Raw genomic sequence first — 13,180 nt, forward strand, 5'->3', positions numbered from 1 at the left:
TTATATTTATATTTTGCATCTAATGTGGCAATAAGATCTACTGTGCATTTACACAGTGGCGATATTCATTTATGTAAATACACAGAAAACAACACTAACATTATAGCAGACACTGTAAAATGCTCATTCCCACCCACTAGGCTTTTCTGACAGGGTATTCGAATTTCATTGAGTGACAGAATGTTGTGGGACTGCTGTACAGGATCTAATATAAGGCATTATAGATAGCGAAATTTAGCTGTTTTACTTTTAGCGTTTTTTTTAAAGCATGACAGTAAAATATGAACACAGTTATGAATATATTAGAACATATACATGTTTGTTGTAATAATGACAAAAAAAATAGTAATTTGTGCATCTCCTTCTGTGTGAAGCTATGCTGATGTTTTAGCTGGTTTATTCTCTGAAATTATCTTACCCCTTGGTTTCGATAAGGTCCAGAAAAATCTCTGTTTGAAGGGGTGTCTAGCCCTTTCTCTTAGCCCTACGCCTTTAAGCTAAAGATAATTGGGACACCCAAAATAAGGGGTAGGGGTAAGGGGAAGGGCTAAGGGGTAGAATTGGAGCCTTTGTGTAGGCTACTTAGTATTAAGGAAAAAGCCCCAATCAGATAGGGGAATGTCTGTAGCCATGCCTCCATTTTCAGATGTCTTTGTTTTCCCCCATCCACACTAGCACAGAGCAGCAGCATTTTCAAATGAAAACGGCCTCTTCAGCGATTTTAAAAAGCTCAGCTTTCGGCACTCGAAAACTCCGGCGTAGTGTGGACAGATAGTATAACAGTAGCAAAACTTATGCATTTTAAAACTAAAACGTATTAGTGCAAACGGGGCCTACGTTAAGCCGTTAAATTGAATTGTAAGCTGAATACTTGCCAAATAAAATTTTGGGTAAATTATTATGTAATTATTAAGTGTCATCATGGCAAAGACAAAATAAATTAATTATTTAAAAAAATATTATTTTTTAAACTACTAAAAGTTGAAAAAAAAGTCTTCATTCTCTCCAGCACTTGAGAAATATTTGAAATAAAATGTATGTGTAAATACAGTGGAAACCTAAAGTTTACATACACTGTATAAAAAGGCACATAACCATAAAAAAAGTCAGATGTTAATGTAACTAAACCTTTTCTCTTTTAGGCAAGTTAGGATTATCACATTTGCTTCTGTTATGCTAAATAGCAGAATAATGAGAGAGATATTTTTTGAGAAATTGTTATAACTTTTCTTGAAAGTCAAGTTTACATACAATAATATTATTATGCCTCTGAAAAAGCTCAGATGATGGTGTCAAGGTTTTGGAAGTTTCTAAATGGCTAATTGACAGCATTTGAGTTAATTGGAGGCACAACTGTAGAATAGTATTTAAGGAAAACCTCAAACACACTGCTTCTTTTTGTGACAACATGGGACAATCAACAAGACAGAACCTACAAAAAAGCCAGATTACAATTTGCTAAATTACACTGGGGAAAAGACAAATTTTTGGAGACATGTCCTGTGGTCTAATGGAACTAAGATTGAACTGTTTGACCATAAAGACGAGTGTTACATTTAGAGGAAAAAGGGGAAAGCTTACAAGCTTAAGAACACCATCCCAACTGTGAAGTATGGGGACGGCAGCATCATGTTGTGGGGCTGTTTTGCTGCAGGAGGGACTGGTCCACTTCACAGAATAGATAGCATCATGAAGAAAGAACAGTATATAGAAATACTAAAGCAACATCTCAAGAAATCTGCCAGGAAATTAAAACTTGGCCAAAAATGGGTCTTCCAAACAGACCATGACCCTAAGCATACTGCCAAATTAGTGAAAATGTGCTTTAAAGGGCCATGAAACCCCCTCGTTTCAGCAGGGTGTTTTCACACCTCTACTTTGGAAAAAGTCAGAAAAGTGGGCGTGTCCAGCTCTGTTTAGGGGGGAGTGTCGGAGGAACTAAAGTGGGAGGGTGTAGGAGTGTCTATTTGGGCATGCGCGAGTTTCAGAGTCAAAATACACACACACAGGAGAAAGTGATGGTGTTTAACCTACATGGACATCTGTAGTCGAATTATTTGCCAAATTATTAAATGGTGGACTTTAACTGCAGTTTGGCTCTTTCATTCAGGGAATTCATTCATGCCCCTCGCGACAAACGAGATATTTGATTCGAGGAGCTGCTCTAAGCATGTATTTTTCATGCAATGTTTGATACCGCACGGCGAATGAGAGAAAAAAAACCCTCCGCATTTCCCGGAAACTTAGATGCACACGGCAGGTAGTGTCAGAAAGCCGTGTGTGTTATTCCGGTCACTAAATGCGGTAAAAACCCTACACGAGGTTAAAGTTTGGTTGTGGTGCTAACATGTTTACACTCGGTGCAATAGTTAACTTAGTTAGATACGAAAAAACTGAATAAACAAAGAGCACTGGTCGCTCACTTACCAAATCTGTAGAGACAGGACAATAACCAGCAACTAGAGCCGCGTCTTTATGAAGAGAAGACTACAAGCGAATCCAGATCTCAGCGTTTGCAGATGAGAACAGCTCTCAGGTAAACAATAATCCTCCCTAGACACGTAAGTTAAGTTATTGTTGTCGAGTGTCGCGTACACTGTTAATCCTCACGTGACTCCAGATGAGCTCTCACAGAGAGAAAATGAAAACAAAACTTAATGGCAGCAAACTATAAAAGCAACACTTCACGCTTGTTTTGCCAACACAACGTGGTGTCTCTGTCGTGTAAACACGGTGACAGTAATGAATATCAATGAAGTTGCACAATAGAGCGCGCTGATTGGTTTGAACCAAGCCTTAATCATGCATTAATGCATCACACTGTAAGACGTAATAAGACACACTCTGTGACAGACGTCCAGTCTGCACGCTGGAATACACGCTATTATGTCATGACCGTGACGCAGCTTCAAAAATTTGTTTCAAACCGGAAGTACGAATTTGCTTGAAATAACGCAAAAACAACCAATTTACACTTTTTAGTGAAATATAGGTGTCCTAATAGTGTTTTTAGCAGTGTGGGACACATATACGACTGTCAACAGCTCAAAAAATGTGTTTTGGTGTTACGTGACCCTTTAAGGACAACAGAGTAAATGTTTTAGAGTGGCCATCACAAAGCCCTGATCCTCAATCCTATAGAAAATTTGTGGGCAGAGTTGAAAAAGCTTGTGCGAGCAAGACAGCCTACAAATCTGACTCCGTTACACCAATTCTGTCAGGGGGAATGGGCCTAAATTCCTTCAAACTATTGTGAGAAGCTCGTAGAAGGATACCCAAAACATTTGACCAAAGTTATACAGTTTAAAAGCAAAACTAAAACAAAAAATACCAAGGAAATGTATGTAACTTATGTCTAGAAATAAATAAAAAATTCTCAAAAAAAAAAAAAAATCACTCATTATTCCAGCATTTAGTGCATGTAAATCATAGGTAATCCTAACGGACCTAGAACGTTTACTATGATTTACCACCAGACATTTTTTATAAATAGTAATTATGTAAAAATTTTTTAGAGTGTATGTAAACTTCTGGTTTCTAACTGTACGTATTATCTTCTGCAAAAAAGTTATTTTGCTTGGATTTTCCTTTCTAAAAAGTATCTGATGGTTTTGATTCAGTTATTATTATTGTCCTTCCGCCAGCTGATTGAACCTATCCGGGTGTGTTTTCCAGTTTTCAAAGCTTCCGGGCTCCTATCACATCATCGATTCCCTGAACCGAGTAATTAGGAAGAATGCAGGATGTGGCTAGTGAAGATTTGGAAAAGTCATTCCGTTATAAAATACCAAAGGCTCTATTGGATCCCTCTGACAGAACAAACCGTGACCAGATTGGCCGAAGCTTGAAATTCCCCACTGAAATCAACCGCACAATGATGTGTGTGTGTTATATCTGATCTCTGAGGTGGCGAATGTGATTTTGCCATTTACTCGGCGCAGGTCCACCCTTCCAGCGCACAAAACAAAAGCATCTGGTAACAAGAACTTACATGGCTCGTCTCCAGACTCCCCCTTCCAGGTTAAAAAGCAAGGGTCAGAGTTTATCACCCCAGCCTCGAGCGCAGCCTCAGCGCTAGATAATGAGGCGAGAGGTCAGAGGTCGCCAGGCTTCAGTGCACAGGTCGTGGGGAGTTGAACCCCTCTGTAAGTTTCAACCGTCAGTTGGTCCCGGAGCAGAGATTCCCATACATTAAGCGTTGGGGCGGGCGGGAGACTGGCACACACTGATCATGTTGTGGAAGCAGCTTTATGTCGCGCTCTCAATCAGACTTGCAGGTCATAGCGAGCTGCATTCTTCAAGCCCAATGTCTTATTTGCACTGCAGAGTGATTTATTGTTTTTCGGGGTGACTCGCTGGCTGGATGCCCAGAAGAAACTGAGCCAAAGCATGTGTCAGGAGACTGAGGGAGGGTTATTCTGCAAACCCACGTTTCGCAATTGCCAGTTCACAGACTGAGTGATATCAGAGAATTTTTTTTTATTATAATTATTTAATTCCTACAATAGATGTCATGTTAAAAAGCTCAACTGAACAGCTTGTGGAAAATCTTTAGTGACACATTAAAAAGCTGTGGACTTAAGCAGTTTTTGCAATCTAAAACCATTGTCTGGCAAATCTTTTTTTTTTTTGACCAATAGATTATAAACAAAATGCTATTCATTGCTCCAATTTTTAAGGGGAGTTTGTAAGATTTGCAAGTCTGATTTAACAATTTTAACTTTATTTTGTGCAATTATGAGTTGATCTAATTAATTAATTGACATTAATTGGATTAATTGGATAAATTAGGTTTAATCATTTTGTGTCATGTTCCCAGCTGATTGAAAGTAGCAGATGTATTTTAGTTCATACATTTATATTTTACAATTCTAGCCGATTTCAAATGTGTGTATCTGTTCTATATATACAGTTGAAGTCAGAATTATTAGCCCCCCTTTGAAAAAATCTTCTCTCTGTTAAACAGAAATTGGGGGAAAAAAACTATATATATATATATATATATATATATATATATATATATATATATATATATATATATATATATATATATATATATATATATATATATATATATATATATATATATATAACTATAATATTATATAACTATATATATATATATATAGTTTTTTCCCCCAATTTCTGTTTAACAGAGAGAAGATTTTTTCAAAGGGGGGCTAATAATTCTGACTTCAACTGTTTATATAGAACAGATACACACATTTGAAATCGGCTAGAATTGTAAAATATAAATGTGTATATATATGTATGTATATATATATATATATGTATATATATATATATATATATATATATATATATATATATATATATATATATATATATATATATATATATATACATACATACACACACACACACACACACACACACACACACACACACACACACACACACACAGTTAAATATATACAGTTGAACTGAGAATTATTATATAAGAATTATTTTTTTTTAAATATATATTTCCCAAATGATGTTTGACAAAGCAAGGAAATTTTAACAGTATGTCTGATAATATTTTTTCTTCTAGAGAAAGTCATATTTGTTTTATTTCGGCTAGAATAAAAGCAGTTTTTAATTTTTTATGAACCATTTTAGGGTCAAAACAAACAGAACAAACCATCGTTAAACAATAACTTGCCTAATTACCCTAACCTGCCTAGTTAAAGGTGCACTAGGTGATCTTCGACAATGCTAACAGCTTAGCATAAATCTCTGAATCACAAGCTGCGTCCTAAATGGCACACTATACACTATGCACTCATGCACTATGTACTTATGCACTTACACACTCAACAGGATAGTATATGTATGTAGTGTTGTCCCAAATGGCACACTAATGTTTTTTTTACTAAGTGGAAATTCAAACCGTTTCCCTGATGACGTTTGACGGTTGCCAAATCAGTGAAATAAACAACTGAATTATCAAATAATACCTGCCGTAAGTACTGCCGTATTCACCATCGGGAGGCGCAATAATCACTCTCGTAGGAGAATTTTGCTTTCACCATCCAAAATAAATAAAGTTATTCAACATGTGCGTCCGATAGCTCCGCCCTTTCCGCTACGTAAGCAAACCTGCGTTCGTTGAGTGCGTGAAGTGTCCATCATTACACACTTCATTTTAGCGGCTGAATGAGTACATCATCCGGGTAATTAAAGTGCACTTATTATTTTTAGAATTTTCAGTGTGAACACACTACTTACACTATTCATACTACAAAATGGCGTAGAATACAGGGACTAGAATATAGGGACGCAGCTACAGTCTCTCCCCTGCTGTCTAGAGCCACGCCTCCTTAAATACAGCACAGCAAAAGAACCCTCTCTCATGTGTTAAAAGCAACTAGAGCTTGTCTGGCGGCGTGCAAGCAAACTGACATGCTATTTCAGAGCAAATATGTAGTTGCATGGTAAACAATATAGGGTCAGACTAGGTGGAATATCGCTATTTACTTGTGTTTTGTTGTTAAACTAATTAAAATCTACTTTATCGATGCTGTAAAAGGTCCCTTATAAAACTGAAAATAGTTTTATTAATCTTTCATCAGAAGATTTTAGTGGCTGAACAACACTTCTGTGAAGATATAACCCATTTGTAACAACAACATTTACCGTTACATCAGCTTTGTGTGAAGCTAAAACAGTTTTAAAACAGAACATTACCTGTCTAAGAGAAATCCTTCAGCCATTGTTTCATCCTTTCTCCAGCGTGCAAAGGTAACTACAATATTGATTCAGGTTTTTAAAAAGTTTTGATTCAGCAGGTTTTTACCGATCGCGCACGTGCTCTCTCTCGCAAACGCGCGGCGGTCGGCGGAGCTGTTTACAAACGGCTGCGCAGTTGTTCAAATCTGCATTTGCTGACAGACAGATTGGGCTACTTATCGAAATTATGAGAGATGTCGGTCTGACTCAATTTAATTGGATGAACATTTTTTAGTTTTATGCCTTGCCCAAAATATAAAAATACATATAAATACATTTAGATCATTTACTTTAATCGTTACTATTAGACTGTGAAGAGACCTTCAGAAACAAAAAATGCTTCTGAAGATAATCACCTACTGCACCTTTAACCTAATTAACCTAGTTAAGCCCTTAAATGTCACTTTAAGCTGTATAGAAGTGTCTTGAAAAATATCTAGTCAAATATTATTTACTGTCAACATGGCAAAGATAAAATAAATCAGTTATTAGAAATTAGTTATTATAACTATTATGTTTAGAAATGTGTTGAAAAAAAATCTCCATTAAACAGAAATTGGGGGCAAAAAATAAACAGGGGGGCTAATAATTCAGATGGGCTAATAATTCTTACTTTAACTGCATGTTACCGGCAATGTGTGTAATTCCCTATTGTATAGCATGCCAAGAAAATGTATATAATGCATTAGTTAATATTGCAAAGTAATACTTTTTATATATTTTTAAATAATTTGAAATCAATTAGGAAATTACCATGGCAACTTTAATATTAAATAGTTTGGTGTTTATCTTTGGCTCACAGCTCTTAATGATGTTTAGTTTTTGGTCCTTCAAATGATTAAGTTTGGGCCCCCCTGGTATAGAATGACAGGTATCATTTAACCGAAGTGTCAGAGGAGCACAGCAAAATATTGATCATTACGTATTTTAAAGTGGAAGGAATACGAAATAAAGCATGTGATATTCTTACCTGAAAAACAATGACAACAGAACTGAGATTGAAGTATTTGTTAGGTAAGACTGGAATGGCATTTAGAAATGTACTTAATTTTCTTCTTTCATACAAAACACCTTATGTATTAGGCACTTTGGTCTTGCACATTTCACATATTTCACGAATTAGTGAAGAACCTCAGCCGGATAATATACACTGATGCTGTGAGAAGAATGATGGCAATATTGTCTGTGATGTGGTAATGTAGTGGTCACCAAACTTATTCCTGGAAGGCCGGTTTCCTGCAGATTTTTGTTCCAACCCTAATCAAACACACCTGAACAAGCTAATCAAGGTCTTACTTGGTATATTTGAAACATCCAGGCAGGTGTGTTGAGGCAAGTTGGAGCTAAACCCTGCAGGGACACCGGCTCTCCAGGACCGAGATTGGTGACCCCTGTGGTAATGGAACCTCGTACCTCAATCTTACAATAACGTTCAACACTCACGTGCTTCGATCGCCATCAAACAACGACCCAAGCGTCACCACCAACATTACTACTGAGAACAATTGGGGGGTGGGAGGTCAGTTACATACTAGTTGGCACACGGCAACTCTGCATTCTATAGAATGCCTAGGCCAGTGGTGTCCAAACTCGGTCCTGGAGTGGCTGCATCCTGGCGAGTTAACTCCAACCCTAATCAAACACACCTGAACCAGCTAATCAAGCTCTTACTAAATATACTAGAAACTTCCTGGCAGGTGTGTTAAAGCAAGTTGGAGCTAAACATAGCAGGACACCGGCCCTCCAGGACAGAGTTTGGACACCCCTGGCCTAAACAGTGTATAAAGTAGTAACCATTTTATACTTTGACATAGGGCTGTGCAATTAATCGAAAATCTGGTTTCGATTTTGGCTTCTAATGATTTTGAAAAACCATTAATCGAGATACACGATTATTGCATCATACAGCCCCCTTTCCAGCTGTACACATTTGTTGCTCCGCAAAGCTCAGTTCCACATGAAAATGACTAAAAGCATGTACCGTAGTGAATCTTTTGCAGCACGGGATGCGCATCATTCATATTTTTAAAAGCGCGAAAGAGCACATTAAAAGCCTCGGACAAGCTCGGAGACGAGCAGAGCACACGCATCTAATGCCTTCTTAATGTCAAACAACAAAAGGAGAAAATCCCTCACTGCTCTTGACTAAATGTTTTTCCTTACAGTGACGATGCTTAAAGCACAGTTTAAACAACAGATTTAATAACTCATTTCTAATAACTGATTTCTTTTATCTTTGCCATGATGACAGTACATTATATTTTGCTTGATTTTTTCAAGATACTAGTATTCAGCTTAAAGTGACATTCAAAGGCTTAACTAGTGTAATTAGGCAAGTCATTGTATAACAGTAGTTTCTTCTGCAGACAATCAAAAGCATACATTTCTTAAAGGGGCAAATAATATTGAGTTATTAAAATAGGTTTCAAAATATTTAAACTTGCTTTTATTTTAGCTGAAATAAAACAAGTAAGCCTTTCTCCAAAAGAAAACAATATTATAAGAAATATTATGAAAAATTCCTCTGTTAAACATCATTTGAGAAATATTTATATATTAAAAAAAAATCACAGAAGGGTGAATAATTTTTACTTCAGCTGATAATTGTTTTGATTAATCATGATTACAATTATGACCAAAATAATCGTGATTAAGATATTTCCCATAATCGAGCAGCCCTACTTTGACATTTTTTTAGTCATTATACATTTCCATTTTATAGAATGCTGGATTTCACACATTGCCGGTGACGTTAATATGTTTATGAAAGTTCACAATGAATATATCTCAGTTAACTACACATTCAAGATAAAAGAGTCATTATAATGATTTCAAGAGAGTAACTGAACTTGTTTCTAAAAAAAAGGGTATTTTCTTAAATTGTTATCCAAAACAAAAGTTGCATATTTAACCAGCTTTTATATTTTTGCAGCAAAACTTTTTTACAGAGTTTTTATTCATTCATTCATTTTCTTTTCGGCTTAGTCATTTTATTAATTTGTACACACTCATTCACACTCATATACTACGGAAAGTTTAGCCTATACCAATTCACCTGTACCACATGTCTTTGGACTGTGGGGGAAACCGGAGCACCTAGTGGAAACCCACACGAAAGTGGAGAGAACATGCACTGACCCAGCCGAGGCTCAAACCAGTGAACTTCTTGCTGTAAGGCGAAAGCACTACCTACTACGCCACCGCCTCACCACAATCTTTTTTACAAAAACCAAATAAATTGTATCCCTTACCTGTTGTAGCTTGTATTTTTCTAACAAAATCAGAAGCTTTGTAGTAGTAGCTCTTGACGTCAGTACTGTCTCTTTACAATAAATCACTTGCTGCCTTACTCAGTCTAAATTTTGAATGAACATGTCTGTTAAATGACTAATAGTAAAGTTCATTTTTTTACACTCACCAGCCACTTTATTAGGTACACCTGTCCAACTGCTCTTTAACACAAATTTATAATCAGTCAATCACATGGCAGCAACTAAATGCATTTAGGCATGTAGACATGGTCAAGACCATCTGCTGTAGTTCAAACCGAGAATCAGAATGAGGAAGAAAGGGGATTTTCTTATGGCTACTTCCAGCAGGATAACCTGCGATGTCATAAAGCACGAATCATCTCAGACTGGTTTCTTGAACGTGACAATGAGTTCACTGTACTCAAATGGCCTCCACAGTCACCAGGTCTTAATCCAATAGAGCACCTTTGGGACAAATCTGCTGCAACTGTGTGATGCTATTATGTCAATATGCATCAAAATCTCTAAGGAATATTTCCAGTATCTTGTTGAGTCTATGCCATGAAGGATTAAGGGAGTTCTGAAAGCAAAAGTGGATCCAACCCAGTACTAGTAAGGTGTACCTAATAAAGTGGCCGATGAGTATACATGCCTGTATATATGAAAATATCTACATAGACATTTTTAAAAACCATGACAGCCCTGGTCTCCCCTATTGTTCATCTAAAAGTTATAAAGCACATTTAAAATGTCGTCAAACCACTAAGCAATGACATCTATCACTGAGAACCTCTCACAGTTTTTCATCTTGGATAAAGTGTAGGTGGATGATGTTTTTAAGTCCTCACTATTTCCTCTTCCTACATGTGTTTCCGTGTCCGAGTGATTTCCGCATCGCTGACTTTCTGTATCACAGTTTATGGGGAAAATGTTCTGTTTAAACTATGCGCAGGTCATAATTTTATGGCTCATTTGGACCCTTGAAGTTATGAGCAGCAACACTTTGGACATAAAACATTAATCAGGATGAAAAACTGCTGTGATTTATGTCTGTTTAAATGTGCAGTGAGCGGAGACGGAGACAGGTTTACATGTCTTTCCCAGTCACCCCTCAGGCAGCAGCGCTTCTGCTTTCACCACAGTATAGCTAACAATGCAACACACATGTACTGTGAGACTATGGCTCTTGTGTTTAGCCAAAAATTTGTTATCTTAGTACTGTACAATGTCGTCTTGAAATCCTTTAGGTAACCCACTAGTGTCATCATGATTTTTAAACCTGTTTTTACAGTGACTCAACTTTGTTATCCAATTTAGGGAAACTAAAATTGCAGCAAGGTGCCATAACACAGGCAAAGTTCCATGTACACATTACCAAGTTTTTATCATAAAACATACAATAAATCAATTTCCAGATACTTTCCCTCTCTGTTGGACTCATTTAATAGCTTAACAGCCGCCATAATAACAGAATGTCTAATTATTTTTTTCCTGCATTCATTTACTGTTTTTTAGCGTAGTCCCTTTGATCTGGGGTCTCCACAGCAGAATGAACCGCCAACTTATCCAGCATATGTTTTAGGCAACGGATGCCCTTTCAGCTGCAATCCATCACTGGGAAACAACCATACACACTCATTCACACACATGCACCACGGTCAATTCAGCTTACCCAATCCACCTATAGCACATGTCTTTGGACTGTGGGGAAAACCGGAGCACTCTGCAAACTCCACACAGGAATGCCAACTGACCCAGTCAAGCCTCGAACCTGTGACCTTCTAGCTGTAAGGCGACAGCACTACCTACTTTACCACCGTGTCACCCTGCCCTACATATAGAAACTCTAAAATGACGTCCTAATGGCAACAACTGAAACACAGAACACAATGGGTGATCCGGAGTGCATAGAATACCTTGGGCTCTCTTTAAAACATAGTTTTGGTAAACAACCATTGGCCCAGTTTGGTTAAAACTGATAACCTTGCATGCCACCTACACAAGGCTACTCAACCTCTTCTTATTGGACAGATTCAGATTACTGTACCAAGCTACAACACAATACAATTCAATAAATGGTTTACAAAACAGTGCCATCATAGAGGAACCCTAAATGATCTTTGTCTCTTTAGAAATAAGCAGAAAAGGTTTGTCTTAGTCCTACACTGCTTTAAAAAAATGTGCAATTTATTTATGTCAAATATATGTTTTCTAACACAAAAGTGTAATAAAACAGAGCAGCAAAAATAATAATGATTTCCAGACAGGTTTCCACAAACACACCCTTCCTTTTCCATTCTTCAGTAAGCACATAGCCCAGCCTAGGTCTAAACAATTTTGCTTGAGCATCGATTTTGCAATGTGTTCATCTGCAATAGTCACGTCACAGGATTAGATTATATATTAAAGACTAATAGATAAAGATATTGTTATTTTTTTAAATTATTTACACAATGATGACCATGTTATTTTAAATTTAATTGTTAAATTTCTGTACTGTTTGTCTTCCCAGAAAACCATTTCCTTTTGTTTTTTTTTTTTTTTTGCTCTGTCGCATTTATTCTTTATTCATTCATTTCCTTGTCGGCTTAGTCCCTTTATTAATAAGGGGTCGCCACAGCTGAATGAACCACCAACTTATCCAGCAAGTTTTTTTGCAGCGGATGCCCTTCCAGCTGCAACCCATCTCTGGGAAAGATCCACACACACATTCACACACACACACTCATACACTACGGACAATTTAGCCTACCCAATTCACCTGTACCGCATGTCTTTGGACTGTGGGGGAAAACCGTAGCAAAGGGCATGTGCACTGCACAGGTTGAGCCCTATGTGTGCATGTGCCTGACTCGATGGCAGGGAGAACATGCAAACTCCACACAGAAACGCCAACTAAGCTGAGGTTCAAACCAGCGACCTTCTTGCTGTGAAGCGACAGCACTACCTACTGCGCCACTGCCTTGCATTTATATATGCTTTTAATTTATTACATTTCATCCGGATACACTGCATAGAAAAGGACTTGAACAACCTCTTCAATCTGTATATTCATGAAATCTTTCCAAATAGAGCTATTTAAATCATCTACTGTAATTATTTTCATATTGTAATATGTATCGCAGCAAAACAAAATATCGCAATGTCAGAATTTTATAATATCGTGCAGACAAACCAAATCAGTTCCACTAAAATTA

The 13,180-nt window shown here is 37.0% G+C and overlaps 1 protein-coding gene and 1 long non-coding RNA gene across 4 annotated transcripts in view; one reads left to right on the plus strand and one right to left on the minus strand.

Annotated features, from left to right (window-relative positions):
- The window catches only part of LOC141377048 (uncharacterized), a 99,838-nt gene that overhangs the window by 84,735 nt on the left and 1,923 nt on the right, over nt 1-13,180 (plus strand). The window contains exon 6 of one of the 3 annotated variants that reach the window (XR_012388874.1): nt 3,676-4,597. The exons of the other annotated variants lie outside the window; for them this stretch is intronic. This is a non-coding gene — a long non-coding RNA (uncharacterized lncRNA). Of the gene's footprint in view, nt 1-3,675; nt 4,598-13,180 lie in introns of those variants that run through there. 3 annotated transcript variants of the gene reach the window in all.
- Nucleotides 1-13,180, minus strand: part of sfrp5 (secreted frizzled-related protein 5) — a 36,359-nt gene that overhangs the window by 18,111 nt on the left and 5,068 nt on the right.

This window comes from Danio rerio, chromosome 13 (assembly GCF_049306965.1).
Source record: "Danio rerio strain Tuebingen ecotype United States chromosome 13, GRCz12tu, whole genome shotgun sequence".
NCBI classification, from domain to species: Eukaryota; Metazoa; Chordata; class Actinopteri; order Cypriniformes; family Danionidae; genus Danio; species Danio rerio.